This window comes from Sminthopsis crassicaudata, chromosome 3 (genome assembly GCF_048593235.1).
Source record: "Sminthopsis crassicaudata isolate SCR6 chromosome 3, ASM4859323v1, whole genome shotgun sequence".
In the NCBI taxonomy this organism is placed as follows: domain Eukaryota; kingdom Metazoa; phylum Chordata; class Mammalia; order Dasyuromorphia; family Dasyuridae; genus Sminthopsis; species Sminthopsis crassicaudata.
The window spans coordinates 72,581,758-72,606,350 of NC_133619.1; positions in this window are offsets into that span (position 1 = coordinate 72,581,758).

A 24,593-nucleotide genomic window follows, 5' to 3' on the forward strand; every position below is an offset into this window, starting at 1 on the left:
AATATATATTTATATTTCAGGTTTGTGAATCACTTTATAAATATTATCCCATTTTAGCTTTACAAAATCTCTTTAAGGTAGGTGCTTTTAATATCCTCACTTTTGCAGGTGAAGAAACTGAAGCAGACAGAAGTTAAGTAGGTTGTGTAGGGATACACAGTTAATAAGTTTCTGAGTCTAGATTTGAACTCAGGTCTACCTGACTCCAGGAGTAGCTCTTTATCCACAGTGTCATCTATCTCCTTCCATATTCTAATACAGCAGTATATGTATATATATATATATATTTACATATGGTACATGTGTATATCATTTATATGTGTGTGTTTATAACCAAAAATCAAATAGTTGGAAACCAATCCTTTAGAAAATATTTTCAGAAATTTTTGAGTTATCATCATACCAGATCACACTATTAGCTATATTGCCATCTTCTTACCTATCAATAAGAACAATAACAGTAATTTATATTTCTGAACATTGTAGTGACTCAGGATCATCCCTTTATAGTTTAATTCTCAATGAATATCCTATATATGAGAAGAGAGGGGATAATAAGAGACAGTTAAGTATCCCAGGGCATAGACCAAAAGTTTGGTTTGTTGTTGATTTTAATCACCATAGCGGTTTGGTCTGATTATGTGGTATTTTGTAGGTGTGTATGACCAGCTGCCCCTTTCTTCTAAAAATGAAGTTTTATGAGATTACTTGTCAAAATAACTCATGATCTATTGTCAAAATATGGATGTGAGTCTGAATACGGTGATCTTCATTTAGTTTGTCTTGGACAATAGGCACATTCTGACACTGAGTTCTCATTCCTATCTTTCCTCACTTGCTAAAACCTGACAGAATTTATATTTCAGAGGCATTGTGATCAAAAACAGTCACTCTAGCTGCCACTTCCCTTCATGAATTATCTTCCTTTAGAATATAACCTCCCAATGACAGGTTCTGTTTTTACTCTTTGTACTTGTATCCCTGGTACTTAGCACATTGCACACATTTCATGCCTGTTTTTTTTACTCATTCATTCAAGTACCCATACTTATTTTTATTGCTATCATGAGACATTGGAGTAGGAAATTCCAGTGATTATTAGCTAGGATCTTGTTCATGAAGGTTTTACTTTAAGAATACTTGGAATTTATGTTAGTCTTTCCCTAATTCAAACTCAACATTATTTACAAATCAGTCTTTAATCCTGGTATCAAAACAATCATAAAATTAAGACCGTACCTGATAATCCTTTTCAATGAGAAAAATCAGCCTGAAGATTGGGACTTAACCACTATGATGGGATTGATGGCAATTCCTTATGTTCTTGAAGCATAAAGCAGGGAGTTTGAGAACTTAGTATTAAATCACAGGTCTTTAGTTTATGAGCTTATAAATAATCTTCTTGTTGCCCTAAATTGGATATCTAGTAATGGCAGACTTCATTGTGTTTTCCTTCTGAATTGCAATGATGTTTCTTGATTACATTTTTGCGTATCAATTTTATGTTAATAACATATCATTAAAAATAATGTGGTCACAAATGGTCATATATAACTATTAACTTTTTTCATAATGTGCATCAGAAATACAGTAAGCATAATGTTTAGTGACATGATAAATGTTTAATAACATGGCAATAATCTTATAAGACTAGGGAGTATGATTAAAGTTTCATGAATTAGTCAAATGAACTGCCAACATTTTTTAATATAAAAATATAACCAAACATATATACATCATGCTAACTGTAATTCACCAAGTAGAATTTCACTTGTTCCCATTATCTTGGGATTTGAATTTAGTCTTTCTGCAGAAAAAAGTTTAGAAACGACAAAGGCAATTGCCCATATGAAGTTATGGTTCCAGCATATCACCAGAAAACAAGAGAGCTTTGAATATGCTGACAGAGCAATAGTAAACTATTATGAAACACAAAGAAAAAAGCCCACAATGTATTTTCAAATTAACTTTTTTAAAAGAACAATTCTGGTGACCGTAGAAAGACTCGGGACATGAGACTCTATGGGCTGAAGATACACCTGGTTGCTATGGACAGAAACCTTGGAATACCAAGTGGCTACTGCAAAAAGAGGAGACAGGGCAAAGGTAGCCTGGGGAGTATCTCACTTAAAGTGAATACTGTAAATGAAGAGAGAGACATGAATTGTACCATCTGGTAGCTTCCTATTTTAATCAATTATACTTTCTAATGAAGGGCAAATATATCTGAAGGAGTTCAAAGATTGTAAAAATCCTCTAAATTTTGATGCCCTTGGGCAAAGCCCTAGTCAACCCACCCCAGTTATGGCTTAGGATGATGGCCTCCTTTCCTCTAAAAACCCTTCTTTTATGACTTTGAAAAAATAATTTGTCTTTTTTTTCCTTCTTAGAGTGTGTAGAATTTGGAGTAGCTTATATTCACTCTGAATTTATTCTAAGCAATTAAGTATATATTCTTAAAGAGCATTAGTTCACTTTTTAAAGTTAATTAATAATCTGTTCTTTGTATTTTATAAACTAGAAAGGGAATTTAGCTTAATATTGCATCAATTTAACTGCTCTTTTACATTCTTCCACACATCAGTAATTTTGATCATACTCACAGGAAACAAAACAAAACAAAACAAAAAAATTGTCCTTGTAGAATCTATAAACTCATTTATATGAATAACCACTAACAAATTATGACTTTGACACATCACCAGAAATCCCTGGAGTGAATAATCCACAATCACTCAAACCCCTTCAAATCCTCTTCCCCAGCAGATTTGACAGAAAATTCCATGAGACCATTTGTCTTTTTCTGAGGTTGCCAGTCCTCTAAATATTTCTCAAAACGTGTTTCTGACATTTCATACCTAGTTTTGCCAAATCAAGCATGGCCATTTTCAGGCCTGAAATAGGAAATAGCATCTCAGGGTTATCCTACCTCTCTCTCTTCCGACTGAACTTTAGGATAATCCAGCTGAAATGTGGCAAGTGTGCCAGGGAAGGGAAACCAATGTGTTCATTTGACCTGCTTGAGAGTTTCTACTGCTGCCCATCGGTCTCCTTCCAGGGCCATGTTCCAGGGCTCCAGAGGAAAGAAGAGATTTTGAAATTGTTTTTACTTTGCAATCACTTTTCAGTTAAGTACCTTAGCTATTCTCTCAATTTAAGAAGTTCATCTCTCAGAAGTCAAAATATATTTCAATCCTTCCATTTTCAATTCCCTTGGGAAACTGTGCTAAACATAAATTGAATTATTTATTCCCTTTTATTTTGTAGCTCATCCATTTTCAGTTCTAGCTTTTTATGATTCTTAATCGGATCATAAAATGAATCAGGCTGATCTAAAGCCAACTTTTCTTTTCCAAGGTCAAGCTCAAATACTTCAACTGTTTTGGATTCAACTTTTAAACATTTTAAACAGCTTCTTCATCAAAAGGAGCTTGAGTGACATCTCTTCACCAATGCAGTCTATCTACACCTTTGCTTATAATGATTTTCATAAAGATCAGCACTGTCTATAAACCTTGGGTCATACATTTGTTACCAGTCACTGGGAAGACATTGAGCTATAACGGTAAGAGCACTGGAATTTGGAATTAGAAGACATCTAGCAGATACCTAATAAGCCACTTAATCTTTCTAGGTCTCTATTTCCTCATCCATAAAACAAGAAGATTGGATAGAGGAAGTAGAGGGGATTCTTACTCTTATTTTGTGGTAGACCCTTTGGTTGTATGGATAAGCCTCTAGATTTCACAAAATAATGGTTTTGAATGCATAAAATAAAATGCACTACATTTCAAAAGAAGCCAATTATAATGAAAGAGTTATCAAAATATTGAGAAAACAAGATAAGAGACATTATGTTAAGAACTCCTGGACTCAAAGATTTCCAGGGTACCTTCAGTTCTAAAACCACAATTTTAAAAAAGTTTTTGCTGAAAACAAGTAAATGGGAAGAAGGGGAAATTGTTTGTCTTCCAAGCGGGTGCTTCCTTTACAAATATAAAAGCAAAGAAACATCCTGTGTTTTAAGAACCATTCTGCCATTTCTTGCAAGTTTCCCTTTAGGCACAAATGGTTTGAGAGTGTTTCTTAATTACAACTAATTAAAAAGCATATAAACAAGGTTAATTTGATATGCTGACGTGCCGATGAATTTTAATTCTTTATTATAAGAGGAAGAAACCCTCCACTATAAATGGAATTTCTCCCCATATCAGTGGTTGACACAGCTTATGTTCCCTGGGACCAAACATATGGTGGAGTAGTTTTATACAGTAGTAGCAAAAAATAAATAGATGCAGGACAAGCTGAGAACTGGATAATTATGTAGTACCTTTTCACAAAATAACCTTAATAATAAGACATCTGATTTATAAAAGAAGAAAATAATCAATTAGTAAAGAAGGCAGCTTTTGTAAAGCACCCAAAATGCACCAGTACCTGTGCTATACCCACAAAAGACAAAACAATTATTGACATCATGGAGCTTACTTTCTAACAGGAGAAGTTTAAAGCAGATGCAAAGCTATTCAGGTGGGGAAATTCAGAGGCAGGAACTTAAAGCTGATGGTATCACCATTTACAGAGGATGTGGCTCTGCAGTCAAATAATGAAGAAAGCTGGACCTTCTGGGAGGCTGAGTAAGAAATATTCTGCAATAATGGGGATTACTAAGGGATTACATGGAGTCCCATGTTTGAAGATGAGCTATTGGACCTAGATGATAGCACACATGAAGGAGAATAATGGAGGCAAGTAGGTGACATAAGACAGAGAGTGTTGGACTTAAACTTAGGAAGATCTGTGTTTAAATTCTGTCTCAAATACTTTAGGGGTATTTAGGGTCACTTGTGTGACTCCTAAAAAGGTCACTTAACCTCAGGCTAAACTTTCTTGTGTATGGGGATAATTATAACACTAAGTCAATAAATGTAAAGCACTTTGTGAAACTTAAGGCATTATCTGTGATTAATAATTAAGATTAAAATTGTCTGGAAAGATAGGCTGGAGTCAGATTGTGAAGAACTTTAAAAATCAGAGAAGTTTGTATTTTACCCTAAAGGAAATAGGGAACCATTGGAGCTTTTTGAGTAGGAAAGTAACAGAGTCAGATCTGTTCCTCTGATACATCCTTTTGTCCAAAGAATGCAAGAAAAGGCAAAGCAGGGAGACTGCTTAGGGGGTTATAACATTGATCCTGGCAAGGGACAATGAGAAATTGACCTAGAATGATGACCATAGGAGTGGAGAGAAAGAGATGTGAAATGTGGAAATAAATCAATACGGTTTGGCCATTGGTAAGCTATATAGGGTGATTCAAGTAAGTGATGAAGGCTTATCTGAAAATATCACTTAGGGTCTATCCAGGTATTTTTTAGTTTTAAATCATTGTCATCAACAACATCATCATTATTATTATAAACAGTACAATCACCCCCAAAAATTGGATATTTTAATAAATAAATAATAGTAGGGGGAAGATAAAAGGAAGGAGACCAGAATGACTCAATTTATAAAGTTCAGGGGCTGGAAAGAGAGAAATGTACTCAAAAGAAATAGGGGAGTTAGGAAAGAAGTGGGTTTGGAGAGGAAAGATGAATTCTATTTTGAATGTTTGCATTTGATTACCAAAAATTATTCAATCTTGGGATTTCTTTCAAGATCAAGTTCTTGATCCTAATGACTTGATTTATGAATTGCTCTATGTCTCTTTTCAGAAATCCCTTAGTCACATAACAAGTTAGGTATAAGAAAAAACTCTTTTGCATAGCAAAAGTTCTGAATGTAACTGGCAAAAAAATGATACAGCAGAACTGTATTAATTCCCCCATTTATTCATTTATTGGATCAATATCTATTGAAGCCCTCCTATATACATGCCACTATGCTGACAAAGCTACAAAAGAATGGACACCTGATCTTGTCACAAATATGTCATCTCATCCATTTAATAGCTGGATGCCCCTAGGCAAGACACTTAATGTCTTGATGCCTCAGTTTATTTATCTATTAAAATTGGAAGGTTGGAATCAGTGATTTCTAAGATCCCTTCCATCTCTAAGCCTAGAGTCCTATAATTTTCTGACTTTTCTTTGCAGCATGATAAATGTGGAAATATATTTAGAAGAATTGCACATATCTAACTTAAATTACTTGCTGTCTAAAGAAGGGGGGAAAGGGGAGGAAGGGAGAAAAATTTGGAACACAAGGTTTTGTGAGGGTGAATGTTGAAAAGTATCTTTGCATGTATTTTGAAAAATAAAAAGGTTTTAGTATTAAAAAATAAAATATTATTCAACACAACAATATAGAAGGTTGGTTTGGTTCAGGCAAAAGTTCTTATATGTTTTAAGTATGAGAAACCTTTTTGTTAAAACTACCTTTCCAGAAATAAACTGTTCTGCAGTAAAATAAGTAAACAAAGTCCTATGATTTTTACAATATAATAATAGGGATAATGATGATGATTATGACGCAGCTAGCATATAGCACCTACTATACTAAGAACTTTTACAAACATTATCTCAATTGTTACATTTAGAAAAATAAGGCATACACTAAGGAATGAGATCACTCTTTTAAAGTAAGAAATTATAAGTGTCTCAAACCAACCAAGTATTTTTTGACCAGTACTGTTGAGAATCTTACTAGTGCTTATTATTTAATTTGTTTCCAACTCTTCCTGACTCCACTTGGAGTTTTCTTGACAAAGATACTGGAGTCATGTATCATTTCCTTCTCGAATTCACTTTACAGATGAGGAAATTGAGACAGGAAACAGGGTAAGTGATTTGACCAAAGTCACACAGCTAGTATGTATCTGAGACCAGAGTTGAATTCATGAAGATGAATCTTCCTGCCATCAGGTCCAGCACTCTATCCATTGTGCTTATATTCCCACACATACTAGTGGAGAAGCAAATAAAAGAGATGAATAAAAAAGTTAAAATGTAATCCCCATCTTCAAATATGTCTCTAGGTGGGAAGATAAAACAAACATTCAGAAAGTCAGCTAACAAATATAAAATAATAACATAGATGCCAAATATGCTAGCAGGATTTTGCCAACTGGTTCCAACACTGTGGGGCATCCCTGCCCTCAAACTTCTCCCTAAATTCCATGTATGTTCATTTAATTATTTCAGTGGATGTGCAACACAACACCCAGAAACAACAGAAGACAGACTCCCCCCACGCAGACCCTCTTTCCAACTACCTCCCATGAGAGGCTAAAGGGAACAATTCGAATTTTCTTTTTCTAAAGTGATTTGTCTGACTCTGGAGTCTATCTCTACAGATCCTAAGTCTTCTCTCCTCTAGCCAATATATCTTGCCTTTAGAGCATTTTCTTTTATTTTTCCCTTTTAGGATCCCTAATCTAAATTTTTTCTATTAACATCTTGTCATGGCTTTCTAAAGATGGTTTAGTGAAAACTCAGTCCAGAGTTGAGTATTAAGCAAGTACTCACAGAAATAGAGTATAATTAAAGAGCCTTGAAGGCATGAATATTTTTAATTTGTGTTTTTATCTCCCACACTTAGCACAGTACTTAATAAATACTTGTTGAATTGAATAAAATTAGAATCAATTATAAATTTATAACTATGATAAATGGAATCACTATCAATCATTGTTCAGATTATCATTATATAAACAGTAATAGGAAAATGAAATTGTGAAATTTTTATAGAAGTTAATTGGAATAATTGGATTGTTGTTCTTTATCCTTCATTCTTGAAGAAGATTTAAATTTAAATTTAAATGTTGTACAGTCACCAGCTTCGTTTTTTCCTCTGAAGCTACCTGGGTCCAGTAGCAAAATATAGATCAGAACAACTAGAGATGGCCCTGGATGCAATGAGAGACCTTAAGGATAGATGGGTATTTGGAATGAAAAATATATTTGGAGAAAGTCAGAAAGACAATCTTGAGTCTTAGAAATAGGGATATTAAAAGTATAGCAGAAAAATGGAAAACTCAGGATGATGTAGAATATTGTTTGTATACATATTGAAGAGGAAATGGAGGAAACTCATTAGTCCATAAATTAATTCCTGATAATGACAAGCCATAACTACTTGATGGATCTATATTTCATATAATTCCTGCTTCAACATATGTGACCTGAACAAGCCACTTTCAAAATGACTTAAATTACTTCATCTTTAAAAATGAAAAAGTGTGCTTGAAGAAATCTGTTTCTCTCTGGTTCTAACATATTATAATACTGCAAAATCATCATTCCTTGTTCTCTCCTGTAAATTCAACATAAAAATCAATATCAATTTTTTTTATTAAATTTCTTCTTACCTCCCTACTATACGCCAAGCTTTTTCATAGGCCAGAATTTTTTAAACAATTAAAGTAGTCCATCATGTTACATAACAAAAAATAAAAAGATAATTGAGTCATGTTAAGCTACCACTGAGATCTTTATCTCTACCAAGTGAACATTAAATTACTGTGCAATCGATAATATACTTCAACACAAAAGTAATTACATATTGGCAAACATGTAATTGCTAGTCTATAAGACATGAAGATAAAACAATAGATTCCTGGGATATTTGAAAAAGGGTATATATAATTATAAACAAATCACTATGAATATATATATATATAAATCACTAAATGGAATATCAATAAAATTATAGGAATATGATCATTGTTCTTATTTCAAACATTTTTGCTTATCCATTATCATTTGCTCAACAGTTAGAAAAAAATTCATTTTTCACTGATATTTATAGCACATGTCCCTTTGTCTTGCCATGAGAGTCACCTATAATTTCAAAATCAGCACAAGAAAAGGATAAGAACAGAATTTTTAGAGCAGCATTTCTCAAAGTATAGTCTGATGACTCCTCTGAATCTCTGAGATACTTTCAAGTTCATGGGTCAAAAACATTTTTATAATAATACTGAGATTTTTAAATGTCTAATATGGTAAATACCCCACATAAACTTTGTGGGGCTCCCAATAATTTTTAAGAGTGTAAAATGAGGACTCTTGGAGGTGGGTAAAATGGAGGGGCATTGAAAGAGTGTGGGGAAAGATAAGGCAACACGAAGGATAAAAAGAAAGGCTGTGAAAAAGAGAGCAAAAATCAGTTGGAGAGAATACTTAAATACTAATTCTAAACTTTGAATATGAGTGGGATGTTTATAATAGTTCTTTGTTATTATAAAGAAGTGGAAATTGCAGGGATTCCCAATAATCTTGGAATGGCTGAACAAGTTGGAATGTGTGGTTGTGATGGAAATATATTATGCTATAAGAAATGATGAGCTCAATGATCTTGCAAAGACATAGAAATACTTTAATGAAATTATGAAGAACAAAGTGAGCAGCACCAAGAAAACATTGTAGAGAATAACAGCTCCATCATTTTAAGAATGACTTTTAGTGATTAAGTCAACTTGACTATTACAGATAGAGAAATTAAAAATAAAATATATGAAAAAAGATATTTATGTTCAGAGAAAGAACTGGTAAATAGAAATATGTATAGAATAATTTTACATACATACTATGTGTGTTTATATATAGATATATATATTTATGTCTGATGGGGAATAATGGGAAGAAAAACAAACTAAAAGAAAAAAAAAGAAATTTATATAACTTTGTTGTATATTTGAAGGAAATAGTAAATTGCACATGGTAGATTTGCAGTTTCATATGCAATAATCTTTTTTTTAATTGTACTCTCTTATGAAAATGCTTGGTTTTTTCCTTGAACTGAATATTAAATAAATTATTTTAAAAGTTTAAAAAGGTCCTGAGATCAAAATGTTTGAGAACATTTAGCTATTATATATTATTATGAAAATATCATGTGTTTTGCACAATTAGTCCTGGGTCTTCTGATATGGTTATAAATATTTATGAGTTCTTTTATAAGTATTTTCCTGCTAACACAAACATCCTCAAGCTTTTTTTAATTTCAGGAATAAGATTTGATTATCTACATTTCAATATCTTTGTTATAACTTACTTTAGACCCACTATGAAAAAGAATCAAGAAATTTAAGTTTGGACATTTGAGGATTTTAAAAATGGATAGGATGTTTAAATTTGGATCATAATTAATTAATTCATTAGTTGATTAATTAATTAAATGTATTTTAATTTAAACAAATATCATTTATATTAAGGTTTGCAAAGCATTTTACAATTGCTAACATATTTTATCCTCATAAAAATACTGGAAGGGAGGTGCTATTATTATCTCCATTTTATAAATGTTGAAACTGAGGAGAGATGAGGTTAAGGGCCTTGCCAAGAATCACACATCTAATAAATGTCTGAAGTGAAATTCAAACTCAGGCTCTCCTGACTTCAGATCCAAAGTTCCTTCCACTCTGCTACTCAATTGGCTCTACTCATTAAAATTGGACATTGGTAAATGAAGCCAATCTCCAAGTTTTGTCAAAATTGTGATCACTAACTTAAAAGAGACATATCCTGTGTTACTTCATGTACTTGATTCCTTCTTTCTGTTTCTGCTAGGTTTGATTATTTTAATTCTCTATCATTTAATTCATATCTCATAAACCTTTTTCTCAGTTACACTTAAAATGCCCTACTGTATTACAGGATAATAATCTCCCCCTTTCCTTATATTCATATAACAATGAAATTTTCTCCATGACTCCATGATTCGTGGGAACAGAACTCCCTATTTCTTACAAACTGATAAATCCATTCATGAAATATGTATTATTCTAGATTGAGCAGAAGGACTAGGGGAAAGGATAAGTATAAATTGTCTACTGGCAAGTAGTTAGCACAGTGGATAAAGTACAGGCTGGAGTAAGGAAGACTCATCTTCCTGAGTTCAGGTTATATAAATATTTAATAGTTAATATATTTAATAAATATAAAAATATTTTAAAAGTAAATATTTACTTTATTTCCCCAACTGGATAATAGTCTCTTGAATATAAGAATTATATTTTATCTTTATTATTCACCTCTTTTACTTGCTTCTCCACTAATATGCATGGACAGCAAAGTGGTACAATGTGGGGATGGAGTCAGGAAGATTCATTTTCATGAATTCAAATCTGACCCCAAACAATTACTATATACGTGATGCTGGGCAAGTCACTCTGAGTGATTAAGACAATTTTACTATTATAGATACAGAAATTATCTCAGTTTCCTGTTTGTCTCAGTTTCCTGATCTGTAAAATGAGTTAGGGAAGGAAATGGCAAACCACTCCAATATCTTTGCTAAGAAAACCCCAAATGGAGTAGGTCATAAAGTCAGGCTCAAGTGAACAACCACAAAAAGAGCCAGGCACTGTGCAAATGACTTCATTTGTTCAGAATCGGGCTAGAGAGTGGATAATAAAGTGCTAGAAATGTAAAGAGCTCCAGAGGTCGGCCAGTTTACTTCCTTGATTTTATGGATGAGGAAGCAGTCTCAAGGCAAAGTAACAAGTCCAAGGTCACACATCTAATGAGTGCTAGCATTTGAAAGAGAGTACCCAGGGTTTCCTAATTCCCAACTCCACCACACAACATTGCCTTCCCAGATCTGATTACCCAAGTAAAATACAATGTGCAATAGAAATAATTCTAACTTAATAGTGTGTGTTTCTAATTCACTTAGAAAGTTCATGGTGTTCTGAGAGGCTTAATATATTTTGAAAAGAAAAACAACCCAAAAGATTCTAAGTAAAAATTTTTGGCTATACTCACAAATAGTTGTGAATCAAATATCATCAATCTGATTTAAACAAGCAATAAATATCTAATTATAGCTATAATCATCAGTTAAATATCTTACTGCAAAACCAACTATTCTTTTATTTTTTAATCTAAATACAAATCTGGATGATGCTGAGAACCATGAATTAGGTTTATGCCCCTTTCTCTCTTTTTATTTTGTCACACTAATTCATTCCACCATCAAAGGAGTCAATGCTTTGAAAACCCTATTCAGCCAGCCCATGAACCTTGGAAAACCCATTGAGTCTAGGCAGTAAAACTCATTTAAAAATAGTTATAATAATAATAACCCACACCAGTGCCCTCTTGCTACTATTTATAATTGCTCTTTCATTCTGGAAGTAAAAACCAAAGACCCTGCTCTTATAGTAAGAATGATATCACCATTAGTCTCACCAATGCCAAAGCTGTAAATACACAACGTAATTAAAATTTTCTCAAGATCAGGAGACTCCATACACAGTGCTTCTGTTCTAGAGGAGGTTCACAAACCTTACAGATAGTCCCTCAGATATCATAAAAGCTGATATGGTTCTATTCTGATATAGGAGCATATTGTTTGTCCTTTGTTCTGGAAGAGGACCATGACAATAAGGAGCTGATACCATAATTTGCAGGTGAATTGCAGGTCACCTGCCTCACCTCCCTCCCCCCCAGACACCTGGGTCCAGTGGCCAGGTGATGGAGATGCAATGGGAGACCTTGGACTTTTTAAGCTGAGGTCTTCAATAGCTCTCAGTTTGATTAAATACCCATTCAATGATTAAAGTTAGGTAAGAAATTAGACCCAAAAAAGACTCTTCTACGTAGGTAAAATAGGCATGCACATGCACACACATGCATATTATATGTACACACACAGATAAAAATGCACCTGCCCATTTGTACATGTGTGTGCATAAATGTACATGTATATGATATATGTATTTGTGTGGGCATGTGTGCAAGCATGCACCCAAACACACAGCCTTCAAACTAGGAGCAGAAGATTCTCAGGAATTCTGGCTAAAACAACAAAAATTGCTATTTACATTCATTCTGAGGCAATCAAGGTCAAAACAAAGACTAAGGGACTTGGTCCAGGGCCTTTTGTTGGCCAAACAATGAGAATCAGAGTAATTTAACTTTAAGGCATAGTTCTTTATTAAGAAAAAATTTAGCTCATGAACTCCAAGATATTGAGGAAAGAGAGGGAGGGAAACAAAAAGGAGAGAAGAATGGAGGAAGAGGGTAAGTATATCAGAGAATTATTAGTCCCCCTGTCTTTGATATATTGCCTTCTCTCTTGTTAGACTGTCCCATTGTGAATTATTTTCATGTTCACCACTGGCTGGTAAATCAAGATATTCTAAAGTCTTCCATGAAATGTCTAGGAATTCTGGGAAGGAAGCAACCTCTGTTTCCTTAGACCTAACTTTTCAATCTCATTCAGGAGGCAGAAATTAAGAGTACTATACTACTCTGAGAAAGACAGGTGGTCCCAGCCCTGAGATTCTAGTCCTACAAAAGGAAATGGAGAAAAATACAATTAGAGGTAACTTAGTGAGTACCAGAGAAAAGGCTAGGGGCTTAGTCTCCTACAAAAGAATTCTAGTCAAATCTCTAATGGGTTCTTCATAATTAAAAAAAAAAAAACTATATGAGGGAGGAGGCAATACACATTTATATATACATATACATATACACACACACACATACACACACACACACACACACACACATACACACACAAACATAATTCTTATCTCAGGTGATCCTCATAACAACTCTATAAAATAGGTACCACTATCACCACCATTTTTACAGTTGATCAAACTGAGACAAGGAGATTAAATAAGTTTCCTAGAACCAGTAAATGTCCAAGATCAGATTTTATATTTTCCTATCTCAGGCCCAATGCACTATCCACTTTGCAACCCAGCTGCCCAATATAAAAATGTTTTCAAGTTTGCAAACTTCTTTACAAATGTTAACTCATTTTTTAATCCTCACAATAACTCTGGAAGGGAGGTGCTATTATTATCCCCGTTTTATATATGAAAAAACTAAGGAAGCAGGGATCAAATGACTTACCAAGAGTCTTATAGTTAATAAGTGTTTGAGGCCAAATTATAACTCAAATCCTTTTGAGTTCATGTCCAACACTCTACTCACTACACCAGTTACATGCCCAGAATTACTGGGGGCACTATATACACCACCTTCACCATTCCTGCCATCCCACTGAGACCAATCCCACTATACTCAGGACAGAGATTTTTCTACTTTCCAGAGATTAAATGGAAAAGTACTAACTAAACTGTTTTTTTTTTTCTCCCCTCAGGTAATACCATAGGGTCAAAGCATGTATCTGAGTTTATGAGCCTAGACTTGGTGTTTTATAATTAGTTCCAAATTAAATTCAACCTAGTTGGTCTTCTGTAAGGCAGTTGCTCTAAAAATTGAGAAAAAGAAGGGGAAAATTGTACACACCTGTACTATCTTGGTAGTAAAGTCAGGAGATGATAGAGACTATATAACAAGAAGGAAATCAAAACTCATTCTATAAATGTGACTATCATACAAATTCATGTTTTGCATAGAATCTTTTCTTTTCAAACTGATCCATAGATAAAGTGGTTGTCTACCATAAAAGAGAAAGGCATGTCATGAAGAAAAAATTATTAGTGGTCTGCCACACCCGTTAATTGACTATCATTTATCTGAAATCAGAACATACCAAATATGGCTGATTGCTAAATGCTTTGCAAAATATGAATCCCAGTGATACATTAAAATATAGGGGCTAAATATATATTTGTTGGTTGATTGGTTGATTAAAGGAAGTTTAAATCATAGCAAACATGTGTCTTTCAAAAATAACATAGCTTGCCCATTACCTAATTAAGCCTCATGAATCAGCCATATATACATATATCCTTAACTTGCATTGCTGAAATCTCAGAAATCTACAAAATTGAGTTACTTAGAAAAATGTCCCAATATAAGATTTCTAATACATCTCTTCTCTGGCTAGACTCTTTTTAGGGTAATTTTGCAACTTTTTTATGTTTTTATGAATCTATAAATCCAAAATGTGAAAAAAGATAAATACAAAAGAAAATTCTGGACATGGGAATTTCCCAATATTTAGGCTTAACTCTATAAATGATTCTGCTTTTAAAAGATTCTTATGCTGACTTTTTTTTATAATGTTAGATCAACAAAGGAACTCAATTATTGCTCAGAAGTTTTATCATTGTGGACATCAAGTCCCAAAGTTTCTTACATTCTATTTCTTAAAAAAATAAAAAATAAAAAGGATTTTAGGAAATTAGTACATTAAAAAAAAAAGATATTAGACTTGTTGGTGCCTATTTCTCTAGGAAATATACTAATTACCTAATTCTCCTTGTATTCAATTAATAAGAGAACTCAGCAAAGTGTTCTGGCTCAGGTGAAAGGTTCCATAAATATGCTGACAATTAGTATTAATAATCACCAGCGTATAACGTTCATAACTTCCCTGAGTACATTTTGAAATCAATACAGAAAAATCACATGCTGTGCTGGCACAATACATTATTTATAATCAATTGTAATTTCTTTCTCAGCCAAAAAAAAAAGTGTTGTTTTTTTTTCCCCAGACTTAGAACACATCAAGGACTATGGACGCCCTAAGCCTCAAGCTGTTCTTTTATTAAGAATTTTGTAAAAATATCCAAAAGGATCTCTTATAGAGAAAGCCACCTCTGGATCATAAGAAGGTTCCTCATCACATTTGCCCAGCTCTATATGCTCTATGCTAAGGTCACCCCCAGGATCAATCAATAAGAAAGTCTGAGTTGTTGAAAAAGAGATCACTTTTTCCAAGTAACCAAGTGTCAAATCGTATTTCTCACGAAAAAAAAAAAAAAGTTCTTCTCTCTAGCTATAGGTGATTGCTTCTTCCCCTGACTAATCTACATAAATCAGCAATCACCGTCATGGCAAAAGCAGCCTGCTGATTTTTAATCCTTGAAGGCCTCTCAGCTTGTAAGTCAATTGTTCAAAGTCAAATTGTTCAAAGACTACCTTGATCTGGAAGTCATTTGTGGAAGTGGTGACTCTTCCTGATGATACCCTGATGATCTTAAGGAACAGTATTTCTTTTCAAACTGTTATACTTCTCATCCAGACTGATCAAGGTGACAGAAAAGATGGTCCATCTACAAAAACATATTTTTGTTTAATCATTGCAGTCTTCTTTGATCCTTATGATGCCATATGGGGTTTTCTTTGGCAGAGATACAGAATGATTTGCCATTTCTTATCTTTAAGTGACTTGTCCAGGGTCCCACAGCTAATAAGTGTCTGAGGCCAGATTTGGACCCAGGTCTATCTTCCTAACTCCAATCCTGACACTTTAACCAGTGAACCACCTAGTTGTTACATTCTATGAAGCTTTATTCAAATAAGGCTTTCAACATTGGGAATTTCCATCTCGAAAAAAAAAATTAGTAACTATTAACAATTGTAAAAAGCCAGGGATAAGATTCTTAGAAAGTCTTAGGCAATTGGGGTTAAGTAGACTTGCTCAGAGTCACAGAGCTAGTAAATATTAATTGTTTGAAGTCAGATTTGAACTCAGGGCCAGTGTTCTATCCACTGATCCATTTAGCTGCTCCCGTTCTGATAAATCCTTGACTTGTTTTGCTGATAATTTTTATTTCCCATCAAAGTAGTGATGAAATGCAGTGAAAAAGATACTGAATTTAGAGTCACAGAAACAGAATCACAACATTGGGTGATCATCTAGCCCAGACCATTTCCAAAAAAGAAACTTTTTAAAGAGAAAACTTCTTGAAACATTTCTAGGAATTAAATAGAAAATATTGTCAAACAAGGTTGGAAGACTCCTAAGGAGATAGAAACTACTTCTATCTCCACCCATAACATTTTTGATAATCCCATTTATTGATCAGTTTTTAAGCCTAAAGTATCATTTTTTTAAAAATCTACTATGAGTTATTTCATCTGGGACATGAAACTGACTCCTTTTCCATGTTCTAATCCTTAAAATACCAAACAATAATTGTAGTGTTCTCCCTGAATTTTCTTCAGGCTAACCATCATCATTTCCCAAATGGCCTACGTTCTGTTGTGCCACAGTCTCCTTGAGCCGTTCTATCTCAGTTTCCCTGCACTAGTTTCCCTCATTGTCCTGACTGAATTTCCATGAATTGTTCTATGTCAGTTTCCTTAACTGTTCTGCCTCAGTCCCCTAAGTCATAAAACCCCCCTGGTTCATTAAGACTGAGGACCATTTGCTCTAAGGTTATAAATTGTCAATGGGAGAGGAGGAGCAGATCAGACTTCCTGACTCCTAGCTCCTTCTACCCGCAAGAATTTATGACACTGCCCCTCTAAAATATTCCAAAAGATAATACTATCACGGATGCTTCACTGACATCTTGACTTCTGTTATTCAAACATCCTGACTCTAGCTTTTGGCAAAAATTTATAACTTCCCCCCAATCCTGATTTTCCCGTGCTTTTTCCTTCCCTTTGTCTGAAGAGCTATAAAAGTGTTCATCGTTCCCCCATTCATTACTGGATACTTTGAGACAAGAGTCCTGTCCAGTCAATTAAACTCTCCAATTAATAAAATATTTTAAAAATTCTCTAATCTCTATCTTACCTCAGTTTCTCCGGCATTACAGTTCAAAGCCCCTCACCCTGCTAGTTGTATTCCTCTGGTGAGTATCCAATTAATCAATATTCTTCCTAAGGGAAGCCCAGATCTTTGGGTAATTATACAGAGGTGGTAGGTGTAGTCTGGCCAGGACAGAGTATAGAGCCATCTCTCCATTTTCTTGGAAGCAAGGACTTTGTCAATCCAAGCATACATTAGCTTTCTTGGCTGCTATCTCATAAATTTAAAATCCTATTAAGTTCACAGTCAAGATCCTGTTTAGATAGACTGCTTTGTGTCATCCTTGAATCTGTTAAGAATGCCATCTTTGCTTTAATCCATTAAATTATTGTACCTAACTAGGTTGTAACCAAAAGAAAGTCACATTACCTCTATGGGTCTTAATTTCTTCATATATAAAATGAAAAGATTGGATTTGTTTTCCAAAGCATATTAAAGCTCAAAAATTTATGATCTTGAGAAAGCTATTTGGTGAATGGAAGACAGACACAAACATTGGAAGATCAAGCCTGAATCATCTTAGAATTCATAATAGTCAAGGAAAGAAATGTTGACCCTTGTACAACTCCATACATTCCACAATCCAATGACTGGTCATTTTGCTGTTCTTGGTCCGTTATCCTCCATGTCCTGACTCCAGACATTTTCCCTGGCTGTCCAAAATTCCTTTCTTCCTCAACTCCACTTACTGTCTAACCTGGCTACTTTCAAGCCCCTGCTAAAATCTCATTTTCTGCAAGAGGCCTTTCCATATCCCTTTTAAAGCTGATGCCTTTCCTCTAAGATAATATCCAATTTATCCAGCATATCCTGTTTGTGTTTTGTTTGTATGTTGTGTTTTTCATTAAACTATGAGTACTCTAAGAGCTGAGACTGCTTTTTCTTTCTTTTCTTTGCATTCCTAGCACTTAGCATAGTCCTTAGCATAAATCAAGTAGTTAATAAATACTTCTTAACTTAAGTTGACTTTATATGGACACAGGATTTTAGTTCAAAGAGAAATGTTTTCATAAATGGATTTTCCCCATTCTTCAAATTCACTTCCTTCTTTCTTCTTCTTACTTCTTTTTTTTGTATATGTAAATGCTTAGCACAGTGCCTGACATATAATAGATACTTAATAAATGCTCATTATCTTGATTTGATTCAATTACTATCTCATAAAATCCTTTGTTTCTTTCAATATCTAGCTGAAATGACAGCTACTACATGAAGTCATTCTTGATTTCCCCAGATGCTAGTGACCCTCTCTCCAAAATTATCTCAGAATTATTTTGTATATATTTATATGTTAACCTGTTGTTTCCTCCAATAGAATATAAGCTTCTTGAGTACAGAAATTGTCATTTTTTTCCTTTATGTCCACAGTACCTAGCACATAGTAGGTTCTGAATAAGTGCTTTTTCATTGATGCATGTTGTAGGGAACATGATTCAAGAGAATAAGGAAGCTATGAAAAAGAAAATTCTGACAATACAATCTCAAATGGTGTCAAGAGAATGAAAGGAAGCATCCAAAAATTCCAGTATATTTATTCAGGGAACTTCTTGATGTGTTCAGATGCCTAAAGAATAGTTACAAATGATGGAAGGAGAAACACATAACTAAAGACAACTATAAAACTTCCATATGAGCCACTAAGAATTGTATAAGAAAGATGAGTGGGAGGAAGCCTGCTGATTGTGGAGTTGACATAATGTTAATAGACAAAAAAAAAAAGATTTAATACCCATTTGGTTTCCATTTTATGTATTAATGACAATGATCTAAAAACTAGAAAAATAAAATGTGGTTAAGATGGAATCAAAGTTCCAAATAAAGAGATAGTAAGAAAGCACCTTGATGCTTTAGATTGGATAAAATTCCCACATATATACTAATTACATTCCATCGAACTGGAAAACAACAATGAGACTGTATATTATAAAAAGACCTGACCTGGCTATTAGGAAACTTAAATTGGTCCCAGTTTTAAGATTAACTAGCTGTGTAATCTCTCTGTGAATGTCTTCATATACATAAAATGATGTATTTGAGCTAGATCAAAGCTTCTTAATTGTGGGTGATGATTCTAGATGGGGTCACATAATTGAATGTGGGTATTATGAAAAATTATGCAATAGTAAAAGGTATTAAATATTTTGCCAAGATTTATATCCTTATGTAAAAATAAATAAACAACTCCACCTTATTAACACGTTTTCATCTTTATTAAATAAATAAATGAATAAATAAATTTCTTTGTGATTTATTATAAGTAAAAGTTTGATTTGTGTACCTATTTAATATACCCAGAGTTATGTAAAAATTTCTCAAGCAAGAAGAGTCACAAGTGGAAAAAGTTTAAGAAGCCCTGTGCTAAACAACCATTAATGTCTGCCTCTATAAAATAATATTTAGGATTTAAACCTTTGAAAAATAATGGAAACATGCACAAAAATGTTTGCTGCAGCTCTTTTTGAGGTGGCAAGAACCTGGAAACTGAGTGAATGCCCATTGGTTGGAAAAATGGCTGAATAAGTTCTGGTATATGAATGTTATGGAATATTATTGTTCTGTAAGAAATGATCAGCAGGATGATTTCAGAGAGATCTGGAGAGACTTACCTAAATTGATGCTGAGTGAAATGAGCAGAACTAGGAAATCATTGTACACAGCAATGGCAAGATTATACAAATGATCAATTCTAATGGATGTGGTTTTCTTCAACAATGAGATAATTCAGACCATGTCCAATGATCCTGTGATGAAGAGAGCCATCTACACCCAGAGAGAAGAATGTGCGAGCTGAGTGTGTTCCACAACATAGAATTTTCACTTTTTTTGTTGTTTGCTTGCATTTTATTTTCTATTTAATTTTTTTCTGTTTGATTTTTCTTGTGCAGCAAGATAATTGTATAAATATGTATGCATATACTGACTTTAACATTTATCTCTACCAAGTTTAACATATATTGGATTACTTGCCATCTAGGGGAGGGGTGGAGAAGAGAGGGAAAGTTGGAGACCAAGGTATTGCAAGAGTTAATATTGAAAAATTATCCATGCATATGTTTTGAAAATAAAAAGCTTTAATTAAAAAGAAGAAAGAAATAGTGGAGAAAAGAAGATTTGAAACAGATAAATGCCCTGATTTTTTTAAAAAGGAAATTCCAGAAATTACCTTCATTGTTAAAGCCAGGCATCTTTTTTTTTCTTTCTTTTTTACTTAAATAACTTCAGTCCCTTGTGGGCATGACAGACACAGTGCATCTCATATAAATCATATGTGATGATATTTACAATGTTCTATATACATAGTCCTCTGAAAAGCAGAGAGGGAGTAATACTTTATTATCTCCTTTGAAACAATATTCGATAAATTTAATTACACAAAATTCAGTTTGCATATTTTCTTTCTATTTCTTTCCATTCTTTCTATTTTATTTCTATTTGTTGAAGTCATTGTGCATATGATTTTTCTGGTTCTTGACCTTACTTAGCCTCTGTTAATGTAACTTTTCAAATATTTTTGAATTCATAATTATTGCTTATTTCCCTATGATAATTTTCCAGTATTTTTCCAGTATTCATGTACCAAACATGTTTAGTAATCTTTGCAACAAAAAATGGGGGGGGGCTACTACCAGCATGCTGGCATATATGAACCTTTCTTCCTTTGAGCTGACACTATTTTATGGTACATTATTAAATGAATGGTTTGTGAGCAGTTAGGGATATAAATTGTGATCATTAGAAACTAGCTTGGTCTCATTAAAAACAAATCAAACTAAAATAACTTCAGTCCCTTGCGGGCATGACAGACACAGCACATCTCAGTTTCATCAAGACATCTTTCCTGAAATACTTGCAAACAAGTTTAAAAATGTAAGTTAAATTGTGTTATGGATAGGTAAGATTTAACTGGTTAAATCACCATGCCATGAAAACAGCGATATGTAGTTAATCTCTCTATAGAATTTTTTTCTTTATCCTTTGAAGTGGAATAAAAACTCTCATTTTCCCAGTAATCTTTTTGTAAATGATAATCCCAAGCCATGCCAATCCTTGGGAAATGAACAAGGTGCCTATGAAATTATGTTCTTTGTTATCCTTGGCCACACAATAAATAAATCATACCAAGTCCTTTACCTCAAAGGAAATCAATGAACTACTTTTATTTTAGTAGCAATTTCTTTATGTCTTCTGATCTGATTTATGGTAAGAATGTCAATACAAATGTGGTTCTATTACTTCATTAATATGATAATGCCTTGATTATTGATCAAAGATTATACATTAAAAGTACCAAGCATCAGGTTAATATGTGTATACTGCCTAAGAACGTAACTTTGAAATACTTGTAGTACTGTATAATAGGATATCATTATAATACTTATATTATACTTATGAGTGCTTACTTATAGGAGACCTGGAAATATCCCAGGATTTACTCCTTTATACTAATACTTCCCTCTGCAGTTCTATGTTCACCATTTAGTACTTCAACTTGCCTTTCCTTTACCATCCAAAATTGGCCATCCTCTAGACCAAAGCTTCTTAAATTGTGGGTTGCCATCCCATATAGGATAACATAACTGAATATGGGGGTCATGGCATTATGATTTTTATCAATAAATGTTTGATTTGTATGCCTATTTTCTATACTTATATATTCAGGGTTGCGTAAAAATTTCTCTGGCAAAAAAGGATTGAATAGAAAAAGTTTAAAGAAGGCCTGCTCTGAACTCAAAGCATCAAACTCAGAAACAAACAGTCATATCTAGCTTTCCATGACCCCATTTGTAGTTTTCTTGGCAAAGATGGTTTGCCATTTCATTTTCCATCTCATTTTACAGATGAGGAAAAGTTATGTGATCTACCCAGGGCCACACAGTTAGTAAGAATCTGAAGTAAAATTTGAACTCCAGCCTTCCTGACTTCAGACCCTATGCTCTATCTACTGCATCACCTAACTACCCCATTAATGGAAATTATATTTTCCTTATTCATGACTCTGGCTCTAACAATCAACCACTAGCAATATTGATATCATTATATATTTAAAATAACCATTTACTTAATAGTAAAGCAAAAGAAATAAAATCATAAATATTCATATATTAAAGCAAACACTAAAAACGTATCATCAAAAATCTATATCTTGACATTAGTCATACTTACCTGCCAGTGCAGGCAGTAGCTGTGAGGGAGAACTTGAAAGGGAAGTTTTTCCTTGATAGAGGAAATGAGGTGATAAATATTCATGTTCTTGAGGTAATTTATGACTCTGGATTGTATGCTTTGAATCATTGTTCCCTTCAGGGACATTGTTGTTGTTTGTCCTTTGTTCTTGAAAAGGACATAGGAGGTGACTCCATGACATGAAGTGAATTGGATTGAAGTGAGGGAGGGCTGGGCAAGGTCACCTGCCTCACTTTTCCCCCTAGAACTATCTGGGTCCAGTGGTCAGATAGAGATCAAGATGACTAGAGATGATCCAGGATGCAATGGAGGACCTTGGGTTTTTTTAAGCTAAGATCTTCAACAGGTCTCAGTTTGATTGAGGCTGCACCCATTAAGTAATTAAGGCTAGGTAACAATTAAGGCAAAGAATCTATGCTTTCACTTAGTGTGTGTGTATATAAAAACATATATATGTATATTTTATTTACACATATATAAATATTTGTGTGTATTAATATATTATAATCTATACCACATAGTAAGTTGTTGTATCATATATATATACATACATATCTATATCTATCTATATCTATATCTATCTATATCTATATCTATCTATATATATATATAGATAGATAGATAGATAGATAGATAGATATACATATATATGTATATATATATATATGACCTATTAGGACTCTAAATTGCCTTTCTATTTTTATTATCCAAAATTGGTCATCCTCTAGACCAAAGCTTCTTAAATTGTGGGTTGCAATCCCATATAGGATAATATAATTGAATGTAGGGATCATGACATTGTGATTTATTATCAGTAAATGTTTGATTCATATACCTATTTTCTATCTATATACTCAAGGTTGTGTGAATATATATATGAAAAATCTGGGAGGGAAAGACCCTCATGGTTTCTGTCCAAAGCAGAAATGACTGCTATTTACATTTAATCTGAGTCAATCAGGACCTAGACAGTGACTAAATGGGACTTGACTTGAGATCATACCTTAAACCAAGCACCACTAGAAACTATTTCTCTACAAAAATCTTTCTATTGCCTTTAGCACCAACCCCTGAATTCATTCTGAACTTTAGTGCCCCTAAAACAATTGTTAAAATAACTTGCCCGTTTTTGTATTCCTCCCTTCTATGACAAGCTTTTACTTCCATCTAATGAACATTTTCCTTTATAATTTAATTCAACTAATTTTTCTATGAATCTACTTTGGTCTCTTTAGTCAATGATTCTTTTTTCTCCTTATGAGAATTTTTTTTCCCCCAGAATTGATTCATGAGAATTTCTTAACGCTCCCAAGTTAACTTTCCTGTATAACTTTTCAGACCTTGGTATTTTATGTACTATAAGTGAATTCTTTTCTCACAATCCTAGAAAAAATTCTAGGATATGTGCCAGAATATTCTCAGCTTTCTACTCCTCCATAATAATTATACCCTTTTCTATTTTCTCCAAACCTTCTCCATAACCTCAGTTCTAAGTCATTCCAAAGAGGAAAACCAAGATAAAAATGAAAATGTGAAGGGGAACTTTGAGAACTACAGCTGACAACAAACTTCTTTGGAGTAATACTAAGGTCATATGCAAAATGAAGTTGCCCTTGTGTACCTTGTCCCCAGCAGTATTAATATATTAGGTGGGATGTTTGGTACAATAGACATCAGATCACTACACATTTAAAAAGCTATGGCTTTTCAACTTTAAGACATCCTTGGAATGAGCAGTATGACTCTTGGGCCTTTAAGATGCCTGATTGTTTTATTAATCATAGATCCCACCTGGGGGGAGGACCTACACAAAAGCTTAATTATTCTAGGTTATTTAATAAAAATAAAAAAAAAATCCACCTGGCTAGGAAAATTTGGAGATAAGAGAAACAACTAATTAAACTTAATTGAGTCCGCCAGGGTAGACTGATTATCCTGCTTTGATTGGCCCCAGGGGACCATGATCTTGGATTTGCCAGGTGAAACCTGGAAGAGCA